The sequence below is a fragment of the Spea bombifrons genome, chromosome 3, assembly GCF_027358695.1.
Source record: "Spea bombifrons isolate aSpeBom1 chromosome 3, aSpeBom1.2.pri, whole genome shotgun sequence".
Classification (NCBI taxonomy): domain Eukaryota; kingdom Metazoa; phylum Chordata; class Amphibia; order Anura; family Pelobatidae; genus Spea; species Spea bombifrons.
Window position 1 is genome coordinate 108,744,392 of NC_071089.1, and position 15,916 is coordinate 108,760,307.

Here is a 15,916-nt window from a genome sequence, read left to right on the forward strand (position 1 = left end):
ATGCTGAACAAACTGAGACGGACGTCTGGTCCATTAATACTTAAAACGCCAGGAAACTGAGAAAGCGCTTGAGCTTTTAAGACAAAATGCGGTGTAATCCTTCATAATGTTCTGTACTGCGGGAGGAGGTGGGGTGTGATCCAAAACGAACAAAAGTACAACCGTCTCCTCGTTACGCAAAGGGAGGAAGGATTTTGGTGCCGTTCATGTTGCCATATAATTAATGGCCACAGTGAGCCAATTAACAAGCCACTAGCTACTATTGAACTCCAACTCCCATTCCTTTGGTCAGCCCGTGGCTCTGCGGCTGATGCTGGCTGATGGTTAGGAGAGTTGTATTGAAGATCCGCTGTAGAAGTATATGTTGTTATTGCTAGATCAAAAAGACACGTCAACACGAAGACCTCGTCTAAATAGGTTTCTTATAGTTTCCATCGTCTTGTATATTTTGCCTGTATTTTTCTTTTTATTCCCCTGTTTTTATTTAGTTTTCTCCTTATATAGTCTAGTATCATTATACGAAGCTTTAAAGAGGGGAAACGTTCTTTAAGGTAATGTTAATGGCGTCGGCACTCATTGGGTTTCTGATTAACCTGAAGGGGAGAGATGAGGCTGCTCTTACCCTCTTCCAGAAACTGTGTACAAAATAAGGTGCTCTCCAGCTGTTATAGGACTACTACCCATGATGCTTAGCAAGGCGTCCTCAAACTGTCATGTGGGATCCTACTAGAGCATCATGGGAGTTTTTAGTTCCAAAGCAGTGGACGCACTAGCTGTAGAAGCATAATGATGTGATCACAATGGACTGGTCACATGAATATTGTGCGCTAAACTGGAATTAAAGCTTTCATTTCTGGAATCGGCATCACTTAACTCATTTTGATGAGGATTCCGAAAAACTTTCATAACCCAAAAGCATGGTTTGGACCAATTTTCTGTATTAGGATTTCTGTAAAAATTCTGGGATGTTTTTGTATGTAAATTTATATATTTTAGTCTTTTTAAAATGCTTTTTATTTTATGAATAATAGGGGAAAATATATATATATATATATATTTTTTTTTTTTACGGCTTCAGGGATATAATTTAAAAAATCTTTTGTACAAATTCAATTACATTTATATGTGCTGTGTAAGAAAAGGTGGTGCTTATGAGATTCATAGGTAGTTACTGATGGCATTGGTGTGATACGGGTGTGGATTACTGTACTCTATTTTTATACTATGTAAAATATCCTCCTTCCCTGTTGTATTACATGTTTTATGTAACCTTCTTGACAAAATAGACATTTTATATACTCTATGTTTTTGTGTTTTATAAAGTGTGTGTGTGTGTGTGTATATACATTGTTACAAGAGAGGCTATTTGTGTCCTACTGGCTCAAAATGCATTGTTTTCAATGGGTTTAAGGACAGCCCATTGTCCTTAAGGGGTTAAATATATAAATGATTCCGGTAGACATCCTTGCTTACAGAATTCCTCAAGCTGAATTTTGCAGAAAATATAACATCTGGTTATTGGCAAGGTCAATTAATATAAAATTTAATTTATAGAACGCCAGCAGATTCTGAAGAACTATTACAGTGACTAAGAATACAAAATAATTAACATTAAAATAAACATGAAACAAACCACAAGCGTGCATTATCCATACTGGTACAGGAGGATAATATAGGACCCTGCTCGTAAGAAGAGTGCAATCTAGAGAGGGAGCAGGAAGAATGAGAAAGAAGAGGGACTGCCAAGCTGAGGATATATTAATTGTATTGAGGATGACTTGGAGAAGTCTGAAACCTGAAAAATAGCCCTCCCCACCAAATGGGGATTGTATTAATGGTATTAAGAGTAATTCGGCAGGTGCTGCAAATTTCTTTTATCTGTGGTGCATTAGAATAATATAACAAACACCGCTCGCTCTAGGATTCAAAACCTAAATAGAAGAGCGATCCTGGTGCAAGACAGACAGAAGTCTGCTGAAGACCGTAGTATCATGAAAACAGCGAAGGAACCGCATGTTCATAAGGCACAATGAATTTATACGACGTCAAAAACAAATTTAAAGGGGGAAATGTATGGTCTCTGGTGGAGTACTTTGGACTATTAGAAAAGAAGAAACAATCCATGAAGAATATTGTTACACTGTATACGTTTTGAATAAATGAAACGCGTAGAGTTCGCTGAGGACTGGCATTAATGGCGAGGATGGCATCCAGAGGCCTTGTAATTGGTGCTCAATAGGAATCACCCAGAATCATAGAAACCGGCCTGAACGGGTACCATTAGTGCCATTTTTGTAACGATACAGTGCTTTGGTGTGTGGCCATCTGATGCAAAAGTGTAAGAGCGTAGCGTGCAGCTGCGTGTATCCAGAAAGAAAAATAGTATAGTGTGCAACAAAAAACAGGTGTATAAAGTAATCCAAGTGTAATAAAGTGTAATGTAACCATTCAACGAGACATTGTGATTTGGTCCCATGTGAAAATGAGCTTTGCTAAAAAGCAAAAACATTGTCAATGCAATTTGGTGAATGTTAAAAGCACCTTGGAGTGCCAGGTCAATGATATCTCAAGACAAAGGACTGTACAATACTTAAGATTAACCATTCTGAATGAGAATTTCAGGGCCATGCTTGTAATTATTATTACAAGAAAGGGAGAGTGACTAGCAATAGAGCCAGTTAAGCTATGCCGAAATGTATAATAAATTAAATAAATAATAATAAAAAAAATTGGTGAATGTGTACGAGGAAGACCAAGTGCTGTCTTGCAAACGAGATCCAGGGAATCAGAGTTGGAAGCAGCCCGGGTGGTGATATTTTTTTCCGGGACCACCTTCTATCATTTAATCGTGAAGTGTGTCTAGCAATAAATTAGATATAGAAACAGAGTTTTGGGTCAATTTATTTTCCAGTGGAACTTCCTTTATTAACCCCTTAAGGACAAGACTGTTTCTTACTCGTAGTATATTGTGGGACAATGGCTCTTTTAACATTTTTCAGTGTTGCGGTTTCTCATTTCATGCTCCCACACATATTATATATTGGTTTTTTTTCAGGACAAACAGGGCTTTCTTTAGATACCATTATCGTTATCATATCATCTTATTTACTATTAAAGAAATGATAAAATATGGTGATTCTTTTGTTTAAAAAAATTACTATTTCTCACTTTTTAAACAATACTTTTACTCATCTGCAAAAACTAATGAAAAAACCTCCTAAATAGATTCTACTATTTGTCCTAAGTTTAGAAATACCCAATGTTTTTATGTTTTTTTTTTGCTTTTTTCACATTATGAGGCAATAAGTACCAGCAGCGTTTTGCTATTTCAAAACCATTTTTTCTCCAAAGCTGGTCATTCTGCCCCATGTGCAATTTCAGGTATCTTTGAAGCCGGCCAATGAAATTTACCCCATCAAATCATATATTTAAAAAAACTAGACACCCCAAGGTATTTCAAATGCTGGTATTAACCATTTCCATGCACTAGTTCTACCATCAGCCTTTGTCACACTTTATGGTAGTACATTTTTTAAAAAAATTTCACACACGTATTTCAGGTATGAATTTACCGCTCCTGGTATATGTCCGTGTCAAACAACACCCCAATATGTGTTCAGTAACATCTCCTGAGCGCAGTGATACCGCCCATGCATGGGGTTGTTGGGTTATTTGGGATGTAAAAGGCCACCTTTGTGAGGTGTGTATTTTTTTTTGCCATTTAGACATCTGATCCAACTGCCCCAATTCAATTAACCCCATCAACTCATACATTTCATACTATTCTGCCTCACTTAACAAAGCTGTGAGATATGGGTTCCTGAGACCAACTGCTAAGTCTGTATTGACCACTACTCACACAATGAAAGTTCAGCAGACAGTGTCAACTCAGCAAAACTGACATGTAGAAGAGGATCTCAGTAAAGTTTTAATCTTCAGGCTGACAATCCTTGAAAATATGTACAGATATGCAGGTGAAAAGACAGTAGTTCTTGCTAACAAATCACATAAAAATGGCTGCTACCAGACAGTATAGTTAACAGCACAGAATCTGCCGGAAAGGGGAGGGGTTAGCTGAATACAACCTGACTAAGGGAGCCCAGCAGGGACAAATAACATACTAGCCAGTAGCAAACAGCATATCAAATCAAAATACAAAATAAACCATGAGACATGACACTCCCCGCATGAAATCTTTAGATTTCAAAATTATCTGAAACACAATAACTATTAAAGTCCACAAGTGAAAGAAATGTTGCAATGGGGAATGCAGAGTGGAAGAACATATAATGATACAATTATAAACAGAATAAACATGAAGTTGAGCCGTAGTCCAAGATGACAGGATTCAGAACTCTAACAAGTGGAACCGATCTTCAGGCTAGGGAAGCCGCACTAGGCCAAAACTTCCACCAACCCATGTTATACTCCAGTGAGGATAGAATGTTCCAAGAATGCTCTTGAGTGACACAGCTTGCAGTTCATAAACGCGTTCCGCCGAGCTGTGACCTGAGTAATAGACTGTCAAGTGGTTTCTTCCCTTGGCAGAAGAAGTACCAGTTCGGTGATTGGCTGGAAGAAACGACGTTCAGCACCTCCTTTGGTCACCTTGCGGTTTCTTCCATCACCACTGGGCATGACCTGAGTGATAATACCCACTGGCCATTCGTTGCGATGAATCTCATTCTCCTTCAAAAGGACAAGCTCACCTACCTGAAGGTCAGGTTTAGACGTCTGCCATTTGTGACGGCTCTGAAGCATGTGTAAGTATTCGTTTCTCCAACGACGCCAAAATACATTAGACAGATGTTGTACCTGCTGCCATTGGCGTCTGAAAATATTGCTACAATCAAAGTTCCCAGGAGGAATTGCAGCAGTCCCGACCTTTTGGGTGAGTAGTGTAGCTGGGGTCAGAATAATAGGGGCATCAGATCCATACTCCTTTTCTCCTCTTTGAGCTGTCTTAGTCAATCCGTCGATAGCCACCGCAGGAGAAGGGCTGCGACCATCTGGCAAAATGTGTGTTTTGAAGGAAGAGATCTTGGTGGGTATCTTCATTTTGCCTGTACAGATATTGCCTATGATAACCCAACCTAGATCAAGGCGTTGGGCGAATGGAGCATCATGTGGTCCATTAATTTGTTGACGTACCTTGTGTACTTGGAGAATGTCTCTGCCCAGGAGAAGTAGGATATCTGTGTTCTTGTCGAAGGCTGGCAACTCTTTAGCTATAGCCCTAAGATGAGGATGGTGAAGAGCAGCTTCCGGTGTGGGAATCTCTTCTTTATTGGATGGGATCTGGTTGCACTCGACGAGTGTAGGTAAGGGGAACTCCAGATCACCCTTGAGAGAAGATAATACGAGTCCACTGGCTCTTCTTCCAGAGACCTCTGTAATGCCGCTGCATGTACCCAAAGTGTAAGGGTAGGTGTCTCCCTTTAAGCTGAAATGATCAAAGATTTCCGATCTTGCAAGGGACCGATTGCTCTGATCATCTAGGATGGCATACGCTTTAAGAGACCTTTCTGGGTGACCTTTTGGATATATTTTAACTAAACATATTCTAGCACAGGACTTGTCACAAAGGTCTTGTCCGCAGATTTCTGTGCAGGAAGAAGACACTAAGGTTGCTACTTGGTCTGTAGTCTCCCCGCCGTACCTTGACACAGGAGTGGAGTCTGCAGAAGTTGCAGGGATGTACTGAGATGGATGTAGCGCCTGCACGTGATCCTCACAATTGCACTCTGTGCACTTGATGGGGGTTTTGCAGTCTTTGGCAAAATGTTCAGTAGAAGCACAACACCTGAAACACACCCCATATGTCTTTAGGAGCTCCTTGCGCTCTTGGAGAGGTTTCTTTCTAAAGCCAATGCACTTTTTGAGGGGATGAGGTTTCTTATGAATAGGACATAGGCGGTTAGGATTCTCAATCTTTTTACCTTGACTGTTCTCGTCAGGAGTCGATGTAGGAGGTGGAAGGACATTAGTCTTTTTCACCGATAGTGGACCCCTGTAGTTTCTAAGATTAGAGTGCGGTCTGTCGTAGGCCTGAGGGGGGATGCCAAGGGCATTGAGCTCATTGTAGGAGAAACTAGGGTCATTCTTAGTTTCTGCAATATTCTTGACAAACTCACAGAAGTAAGAGAATGGGGGAAAGGAGACTTTATTCTCTCTTTTATACTTTGACCCAAGCGTTACCCATTTTTCCTGAATATTGTATGGCAGCTTGGAAACTATAGGATTTACTCCACGAGCAGTGTCTAGATAGCTGAGGCCAGGGAGGTAAACGTCTGCTTTGGCCAGCTGGAGCTCTAAGAGAAGGTCACTGAGTTCCAGGAATTTCTGATTGTCCTTACCGGATATTTTTGGAAAATTCTGCAGTCGTTTAAACAAAGCATCCTCTATGGCTTCAGGGCTACCAAAACTTTGTTCTAGTCTTTGCCAAGCAGCGATGAGGCCGGCTGCGGGGTTATCAATGTGGACAGCCCTGAGTCTCTTGACACGCTCTGTAGACTGTGGGCCAAGCCACCTGATCAGCAGGTCAAGCTCCTCAGCAGGAGTAATGCCAAGGCCACTAATTGTAGTTCGGAAGGTGCTTTTCCAGCTTCTGTAATTTTCAGGCTGGTCATCGAACTTGGAAAGGCTAGTTTTGGTGAGTTCGTGGCGAACCATATACTTTGCTAACTCTGACATCTCAAAGTTTGGGCAGGGAATAGCAGGGTGAAAGGTGTTGATCATGTTGTCTGTGGTATTCTGGTTGAGCAACTTAGGGTAGTATGGGGTCGCATAGGTATTTATCCCTGGTGGCGGTTTATAGTCTGTAGACCTGGTCAGGGATACATTTGGAGCAGTATGGTTGCCAGGGATTTGGCGCACTGCAGGAGAGTAGATTCGCGTCTGGGGTTTTATGCGTTGAGCTTGCTGTTGCATTATGGTGTGTGAAGAAAGGTCAGGGCAGTTAGTGGTTAGTGAATTGTACAGACCTTGGGCGCAGGGGTCTGCCAAAGAGTCTGTGCCCTGTTGCTTTGGAGGAATATCTCTACTGTCAGGAACATTTGAGGCAATGAGGGGTTCACTATTTTGGTTTAGTACATAGTCATTGGTGAGCTTAAGGGGATCCTCGGTATCCAAGTCACTTAAGCTGGCACTGTCTCCCTCAATCCCGTTGGCAGCTTGTTCTAGAACTCTTAGTGTTGCCATGGCTGTGGCGTGCTCACATTGTTTCTCTAGAGCTACCATTTCTATTTTAGCCTTCCTTTGCGCAAAGGCTGCCTGTATCTTAGTAGCCTCTGCTTTAGCACGGGCTTGGATAAGCTGCTGGTTGAGTGTTGAACTCTTTGAACATTGCGAGGATTTTGACCTTGAGAAGTTTGAGCGCTTTGAATGCTTGCTAGATGCCGAAGTGTGAGAAGCAATCTCTTGGAGTTGAGCAATTCTCTCCTTGGCTTTTACATTGGTTTCATGTACTAAATTGTCTCTTTCTGAATTAAGGCATTGGAAATGTTCTATTTCCTTTAAAGCATCTTCTGAATTAATCTTCTGTAAATTAGAGACATAAATTTGGCTGTGAGCAAGATATTGTGAATGTGCTGTAGAGAGCTGTCCTAGAGCTTCCTCTAGTAATGACACATCAGAAGCGGTCTGTGTGATAGTGGTGGTACAACTCATCACCTGTTCCCAAAGACATTCCATGTGTTGCAATGTTTCACAGTTTATGTCTTTAAGTGCCTCAATGATCTTCCAGGTAGGCCTTATGCTGCGTTTGCTTCTAGCTGGATTGACATCTATGATTTCCTCATTTGAGGCATGTTGCTTTTCCTGTGATGATAGTGAGCTACTTCTTTCTGCCATGTTTCACACAGATGAGGTAGCTGGCTGTCTAACAGGCTTATGAGGCAGAGGTATTACTTATCTACACAGGTCCAGTACAATAGGGCTGCTAAACTGTGTTGCTAGCAGTTGTAACTGTCTTTTCACTATTCTGCCTCACTTAACAAAGCTGTGAGATATGGGTTCCTGAGACCAACTGCTAAGTCTGTATTGACCACTACTCACACAATGAAAGTTCAGCAGACAGTGTCAACTCAGCAAAACTGACATGTAGAAGAGGATCTCAGTAAAGTTTTAATCTTCAGGCTGACAATCCTTGAAAATATGTACAGATATGCAGGTGAAAAGACAGTAGTTCTTGCTAACAAATCACATAAAAATGGCTGCTACCAGACAGTATAGTTAACAGCACAGAATCTACCGGAAAGGGGAGGGGTTAGCTGAATACAACCTGACTAAGGGAGCCCAGCAGGGACAAATAACATACTAGCCAGTAGCAAACAGCATATAAATCAAAATACAAAATAAACCATGAGACATGACACATACAACTAGACACCCTATGGGCATTTATAATGCCAATATTTTAACTCTTTCCATGCGGGAATTTTTGTGAACATAAATTGTAGGACTTGCTCATTAAATTTTTTTTTTTTGTGACAGTGGGGATTTTTACATGTTAACATATTTTATTGATTTTTTTTTGTTTACATTTTTTTTTTTTTTTTTTTTTTTTACTAATCACCCTGATTAGTGAGCTGGGCTCCATTGACCTTGCATGGTTGTATGCAGTACCTGCATTCAACCTGCAGGAGGAGCTCGAGAGTACTCAAGAGGGTCTGGATAGACCATCTGTGAACTAATTCAGTTTTTTATTGTTGATGCCATCATGTGAATGACGGCAACGTCATTCACATGATGGCACTTGTGGTTGCTCTTCGGAGCAATCACAAGGCTATCGGGGTAGGGGGGTAGTGTTGCTACATGCCTCGGTATCGAGGCATGTCAGCAACACAGTTTATGCTTAGGAAGCGATTCCCATCAAACATCAAAGATCGCGGCGGCCATTTTTCTTGTGAGGCTTCCGTGGATGCTGCAAAGCTGTATATTGTGAAATATGTGTTTTCCGATGGTCTTGGGCAACCCCTGTGAAAGGGTCGAGAACTGCAGATTTAAAGGGTTCCATCCCGTATGGCTATGTTTCACAGACAAGCGGACAGAGATCTACTATATACAGTTCAGCTCCCTGTTTGACAGGCTCACTCTTACCCTTTGCCTATAAGCTTCATGAACCCCTATACCACCTCAGTGCACTGTGCCCATAAATAATACACTAAGCTAATTTGAGGTGGACCCAAGTCAACCTTTTTTCTGTCCAATTTGCTATGTGATTACAATATAATATAATCAGGACACACAATGTAGTTATTGTGTAGTTGTGGCCCCCAAGCACATGTGCGCACGTTCTCCCACTCTTGCTGTGTAGGCATCGATCAGGTACCGGACTTACTTCTACACGTTTACGCCTGGGACCTCTTACTGCTCACCCCTACACTAAAATCCTGGTGTCCTAGCTCCATATAGCAGAACGCAACACCCTTAAAAATCATTATTTTAAAAACCCTTCAGCTCTCCACCCCGTCCTAAATTCCATCTCTAAATTTAGCACCACAGTGACATACAAACTTTGATTTAACACAGAACTCTCTGATTTGCATTCAGTTTCTCCTCCTGATTGTAGCTGTACGTACAGCCTATGATTACTGTACTTTTTCATAACTTCATTTTTATCGGGTTTTCACATAAAACAGAACCATCAGTCCATAACTACGTTATACACCAATAGATCACTATATTGGGATCAGACTTAGAGTACCAAAAACAGACACTAGAGAGAGACAAACTCCCTAACATCTGAATGCGAGTACATACTGAATACAGAGAGGATTCAGATGAGATTGTATGAGATTGTGTTTATTTATTTCATTCAAAGGATAGAGCAATAACTTCAGTGTAATTTTGACACCCCCTGACTAGGCAGGGGAGGGATGGCATCTTCTGGCCCTGGGGACAGGTAAAGCCAAGTGGTCCCATCGGCCCCTTGCACACAAATATAACTCATGTATACACTGGCACACATATTTACACACACTTGCGATAACACACACATACTTACTAACACACACTCATGCTAACACACACTCACACTCTCACTCTAACATCCAAAAATTCAATCACGTTACCTGCAAAAATATATTGTCCATGTTACTGCTTATATAGGATTATTATTCAACATTACCTTTTTTTTCTACTGGTAAAATAAAATCATATTTTGTTAGATAAAACTGCTGCCATTTACCCTGATAGAAAATGTATACTGGGGTGCTGTGCAACTTTCCTACTTTCTTTTATCCTGTACCGACACACACGATGTAGATTGTACTATAAATTGTGTTCATGGTTCCAGCATACAAATCTATTATTGGCTAATTAAGAAAGACTTTTGGGCACAGCTTTTCCAAAAGAAACTTGTCTGGACCGACTAAAACTACACCGCAGGTGCAGTGCCAGCTGTTTATTGATCTGTTCTCGTATTAACTTGAACTATCGGACTTGTTTGAATATACGGCCCTTCCCATGAAAATGAAATGCTCTGCAGTGGTTTTGAAATCAGTTCCTAGAATAGCTGGTTTGTATGCTAGTCTAGAAGACACAAAAAAGGAAAGTGTTACTAGAATTCAAAAAAACGAATAATTCTGAGGTGTTCTGGTCTATATGCATAGTAACAGAGAAACACGATGAAGAGCCGTGCTGACACAGTCCTCCATAATTTCCCTTCACGCCGCAATTTAAAAGTGGAGCGTCTTGACACTTATTATTATATATTGTTTTATATAGCACCATCAAATTCCGTAGCGCTGTACAATGGGTGGACAGGACATAATTAGTATGTAGCATAATTTGACTTACAGAGACACCAGGGGAGGAGGGCCCGGCTCAAACGAGCTTACAATGTCATATCTCGATGCTCAGGAGTAAGGACGGCGGCGCCGAGGGGGCAGTAGGCCTAAAGCTCTTTTCTGGCTTATACACCTGTTATTTTGACACTCTGGTAACCATATTCATTAACACTAGAAAAATATACAAGAGGTTTCTAGCACTGGCCCAAAATCAGAGCAACCCATGGACATACCCCCGGGAAACTTTGTGATGCAGAAGCGGCAGTGTGGCACCCCTACCCGATCACTTCCACCCCAGCCAAAGCCAGTTTTAAGTAAGGAAGAGTAAGGAAGAGTAACCACAGTTTAGAATTTCTTTTGGCATCTCTACAGTCAGTCAAGTGGATCCATACTAAAGGTGTACATAATGTTACACACTTAACCATATCATCTCCAGAAACGGGATTCCGCATGACAATACAGAATGTCAAAACCGCATTCAGATTCAGTATCCCCGAAGTCATCCTCCATGCATGGCTACATGGACATCTCGCTGGGCTGACCTGCGAAGCACAGCAGAAGGATTAGGTAAATAAACAAGGAGATATGGCACAGAATGGTCTTGTAATCATTATTCAAAAAGATGCCCCGATTGCCAGTGTTTACAAATGTCAATTAGGCAATAAACCACAAGCATGAGATGCCCGAGTATAAGCAATAAACAACAGCGATGGAGTAGGGGAGCAGATGGCCCTGTGCGTGAACATTTTCAGTCCGAGCAGTACGGGGGATTACGCCAGCTCTGGCACTTTAAGGGCAGTGGCTCTTAAAATGACATACGTGAGGCTTGCTTGATACACAAGGCACACACTACACATTTTTTTGCAGCATCCACACTAATGGATGGAATCTGCTGCATGAGTAGTGCTGAAGATGTGTGGGAGACGCTATCAAATGCTGGCCCACCCGGAATTGGCCCAGTATGCCCTACAACCAGTCTGTTTTCCAAGGTTTAGGTAGCTATTCTGAAAACCTGTACTCCATGGTGATTCAGTGGAAGGGGACATTGAGGTCTCTCTCGGCATAGATCTGGCCTCTACTCTCACCTTGTGTGGTGCTGGCAGAGGATACGTTACGCCTGTTCTCTCACATTTTTCTTTGGAATTTTTTTCTAGAGATCATTGACATGCAGCAGAATGCTCACAATGCATATTTTTAATAATTTCTTTATTTTAAGAAATTCTAAAATGGTTTACTACCCTAATAAACATCGCAATATTCCGTTTCATATTATTATGGCAGTCCAGGTAACAAGGTGGCCCTGTGGGAATTGTGACTGAGGTCTGAGATGTAAAACCACAGAACCGCTATTGATTTTATATTTCAGTGTGATAGAGGGAGATTCTCTGATCTGCTTAACTGGCCCATGATTACCACTGCCTGCCTGAAAATCATCTAAAAACCAGGTCAGTTGTGACATAATCCTAAAGATTGTGTTTGGTGTCTCCCTAAGTATAGAAAGAGATTTTGTAGTATTGAACATGACTGTAAGGCACAAAATAAGTATCAGGTGGAGTAATGCCCAACTGTCCGGATTTTCAGCGGGACAGTCCCGGATTTGGGACTCTGTCCCGCTGTCCTGCCTACCTCTGTCCCGCTTTGCATCGGCAGAGGAAGGGTGAGGTAAGAGCGGTACTCACCTCGGATGCAGTTGTGAGGGGGCCCACAGCCGCCCGATCAGCAGCTGCGTCCTGCAGGACTGGTCGGGAGATCTCTTTCCCCTATGTATACGTGTGTGTAAGGGCAGTGTATGTGTATATGTGTGTTTATGAGCAGGTGTGTGTAAGGGCAGTGTACGTGTATATGTGTGTGTGTGTTTATGGGCGACTATGTGTAAGGGGAGTGTATGTGTGTGTTTATGGGCAGGTGTGTGTAAAGGTCCTGGGAGGGAGGCTAACAGCCTTCTTTTAATTTTTATTAAAACAAAGTCCCTGCTGCTGTTGACTACTCTTCCAATGATACTCAGCATTATGGTGGACACCTGAATTGTAGTTCACAGCTAGCACCTGCAACTTTACTGTTGACTGCACTTCCCATGATGCTCAGCCAACATCATGGAAGCAGTATGTCTGGGTGAGCCTCATGTGAAGTGTAGTTAACAGCAGATGACGTGACAGGTGTTAATTGTTGATTACAACTCCTACGATGCCTGGTCATGGTGGACACCTGTCTGGCAGGGGAATTGTAATTCACAGCTAACATCTGCAGCTTTATCTACTGTTAACTACACTTCCCATGATACTCAGCCAGCATCATGGAAGTAGTATGTCTGGCTGAGCCTCATGGGAATTCAATTCAATGTGTTGGTTATTTTTAATATGCATGACTGTGCTGACAAAAATGAAGCGACAATGTAAAGTGCAATTGCTTGTATTGGTGAGTTCAGCGAGAAAAAAAAAAGTGTCCCTCTTTCACATTTTGAAATGTTGGGAGGTATGAACTTGGGCATCAGTAACAACTCATAACATATAGAACGAACACAGAAATATGCTTTCCTCGTAAATCCCCTTCAGAAGGTAGATAACTTTTGACTGAATTAATGTAAAACAGCCTAATAATAGCTAATTAAAATTGATTAAAAAGCTCTCTGGCCTAAAACAGTTTAACATACAATAGGGAAGTGACCCATATTCACAACTCAAAAATATATTTGGCACTCTTACATCATAGAGTATGGTGATAAAAAAAAAAGCAAAACAAATAAATCTGATTATTTGAAGCTGTATAGGCATCTTTGTCAAAGCAAATTGAAGCAAATCTCTTAATATTCTTCCTGCTGATCCTAAGAGCCATATTTATCAAAGTAAAGCTTGAGTGGTCCTGAAACAGAGTGCCAAACTTAAAGCAATTAACAGAAACAGGTTTATAAGGCGATTTCTTCACATTTTACTGCTTGCTACGGAAAATCTACAGTTTCACCGTTAATGGAATGTAATATCTTCTTGCAATGGCAATATTTAATCTCCCTCCAGGGCTGGCTACCCTTGAGTAGCTCTGTAGGGCCTTATCATGCTTTGCTTTCATTATCATGACGGAAGACAAGTGAGCTCATTGGAGCGTGTGAAGACTAATCTTTATAATGATAAAGCTTTTGTGCATTTCTGAATCAGAGCAGGGCTTCAGAGGTTAGGCAAAGGTTTCAGTGGTAAATGACCCATGCCTAAGTTGAACTTTATAATGGACATCCATATGTTTCTGTTGTAGTATATTTTTATATGTTTCCCTTCTTTACGAAACCCCCATGCAGAATTTTATTTAGCATTTTAATATTAATTATCAAACATTATTATTAAGAATTAGTTTACACAACAGTCATGAGGCCATTTATTACCAGTATTTAAACTAAAAATCCCAAATTACTAATTATACATAACCCTTTTGTTTCTTTAAAGGGACAGTTTTTGGTCCCCGACAGCCCCACTAAGAAATAACGCATAATGCTATGCATCCTTCAAAAACAGAAAAAAATACTAGCAGTGACCCGAGTTGCAGCTACCCCCCCCAGCATTTGTAAAAGGAACGCCATGTAAATTTAAAGGGACTTCTCAGCTATCATATGCGTTAAAGTGCACATGATGGCTACAAAGCTTAATGGTTAAGGTCATATCCCTGAAATAGTAAACTTAAATGTTTTATTTCCTAAAATGTCTTCTTTTTAAAGAGGCAGAAATAGTGCCATTTTATAAATGATTAATTTATCTTTAAAAAGAAATATATGACAAATTTCACATAAAAGCGACATGCAGACAAATGTCTAACAAACTATTAAGATAAATTTAATGGTCAAAAAGAGTACTATTAAAAGATCTTCTTTTCTTATATGTGGCATAAATCCATAAATAATCATTCTTTGACCATGGCTTACAACTAAACACAGACATGGGCGGGACGTTGTTGTTTTAGGGGGATTTCCCACTATTATAGTAGTGGAGCCCCTCTGGGATCCCAGTAATACAGGTCACTGATTTACCTGCAGTTCTTATGGAGTGACCAGCAGGTGGCGATCTACTAAGCACATGGCTAAAGATATAAAAGGCTGCATTGAGTGGTGGTGGTGGTGGTGGTGGTGGTGGTGGTGGTGGTGGTGGTGGGGGGGGGGGGGAGTTGAGTGGTGGTTGCGTAAGGTGAAGGATCTCTGCTAAGGCAGTGGTTCTTAACCTTGTTGGAGGTACTGACCCCCACCAGTTTCATATGCGCATTCACTGAACCCTTCTTAATTTGAAAAATAAAATATGATTTATTCAAATTCAAAACATAGGTATATATTTAGGTATATATTTATACATAGGTATATTTTCATACATAGGTGCAAAAAATGAACAAAACCATTAAAGAACAAAACCATTAAGAACAAAGAACAAAACCATTAAAATATTAAAACATGATTTTCACACAAAAACAAAACCATAATAATGAATATTTACTGCAAATCAGTGCGACTTCTGCTGTTGCCTTTCAGAGACCAGTTCAGAAATGCGCGGGATTACCTTGGCAAGTGCCACTCTCATGTCATTGTCGGGTGTGTGTCTTGACCTCCGCCGAACCTACAAGACTGACTCACCGAACCCCTGGTGTTCGATCGAACCCAGGTTAAGAACCACTGTGCTAAGGAGTGATTGAGGCCTGGGACTGAGGCCTATTGATTAAGTGGGTAGAAGATTGCTTAAGCACGACAGCAGACAGCTGCAACAAGACCAAGATGCAGTATATAATGTTTATAAAGTTTATGTAAACCGATACGTGCATATTTACTCCTCCAGGGTTTAGTTTTCCGTAAATTACATAACAAAAGCATTTTATATTGGGTAATGCTAACTTAAAATGGGGAGAAAATAGAACCCCACCATTAACACAGCTAAAGCAGCTATAATAAAGACACGTAAAATAGAGACCCCCGCTGTTTTCAAAAGGAAGGAGATATTGAATTAATCAATGGATGACTGGGTGATGAGAGCCCTTTATATACAATGTTAGTTGTAATGATTATTGTGTAGTCAAGGTTGTTGGGGTTAGTTAGAGTGGAATTGGATAGGGTTAGGTAGGGGTTACATTTTTTTTTAAAAGTGAAAATTATATGTGAAAAAATA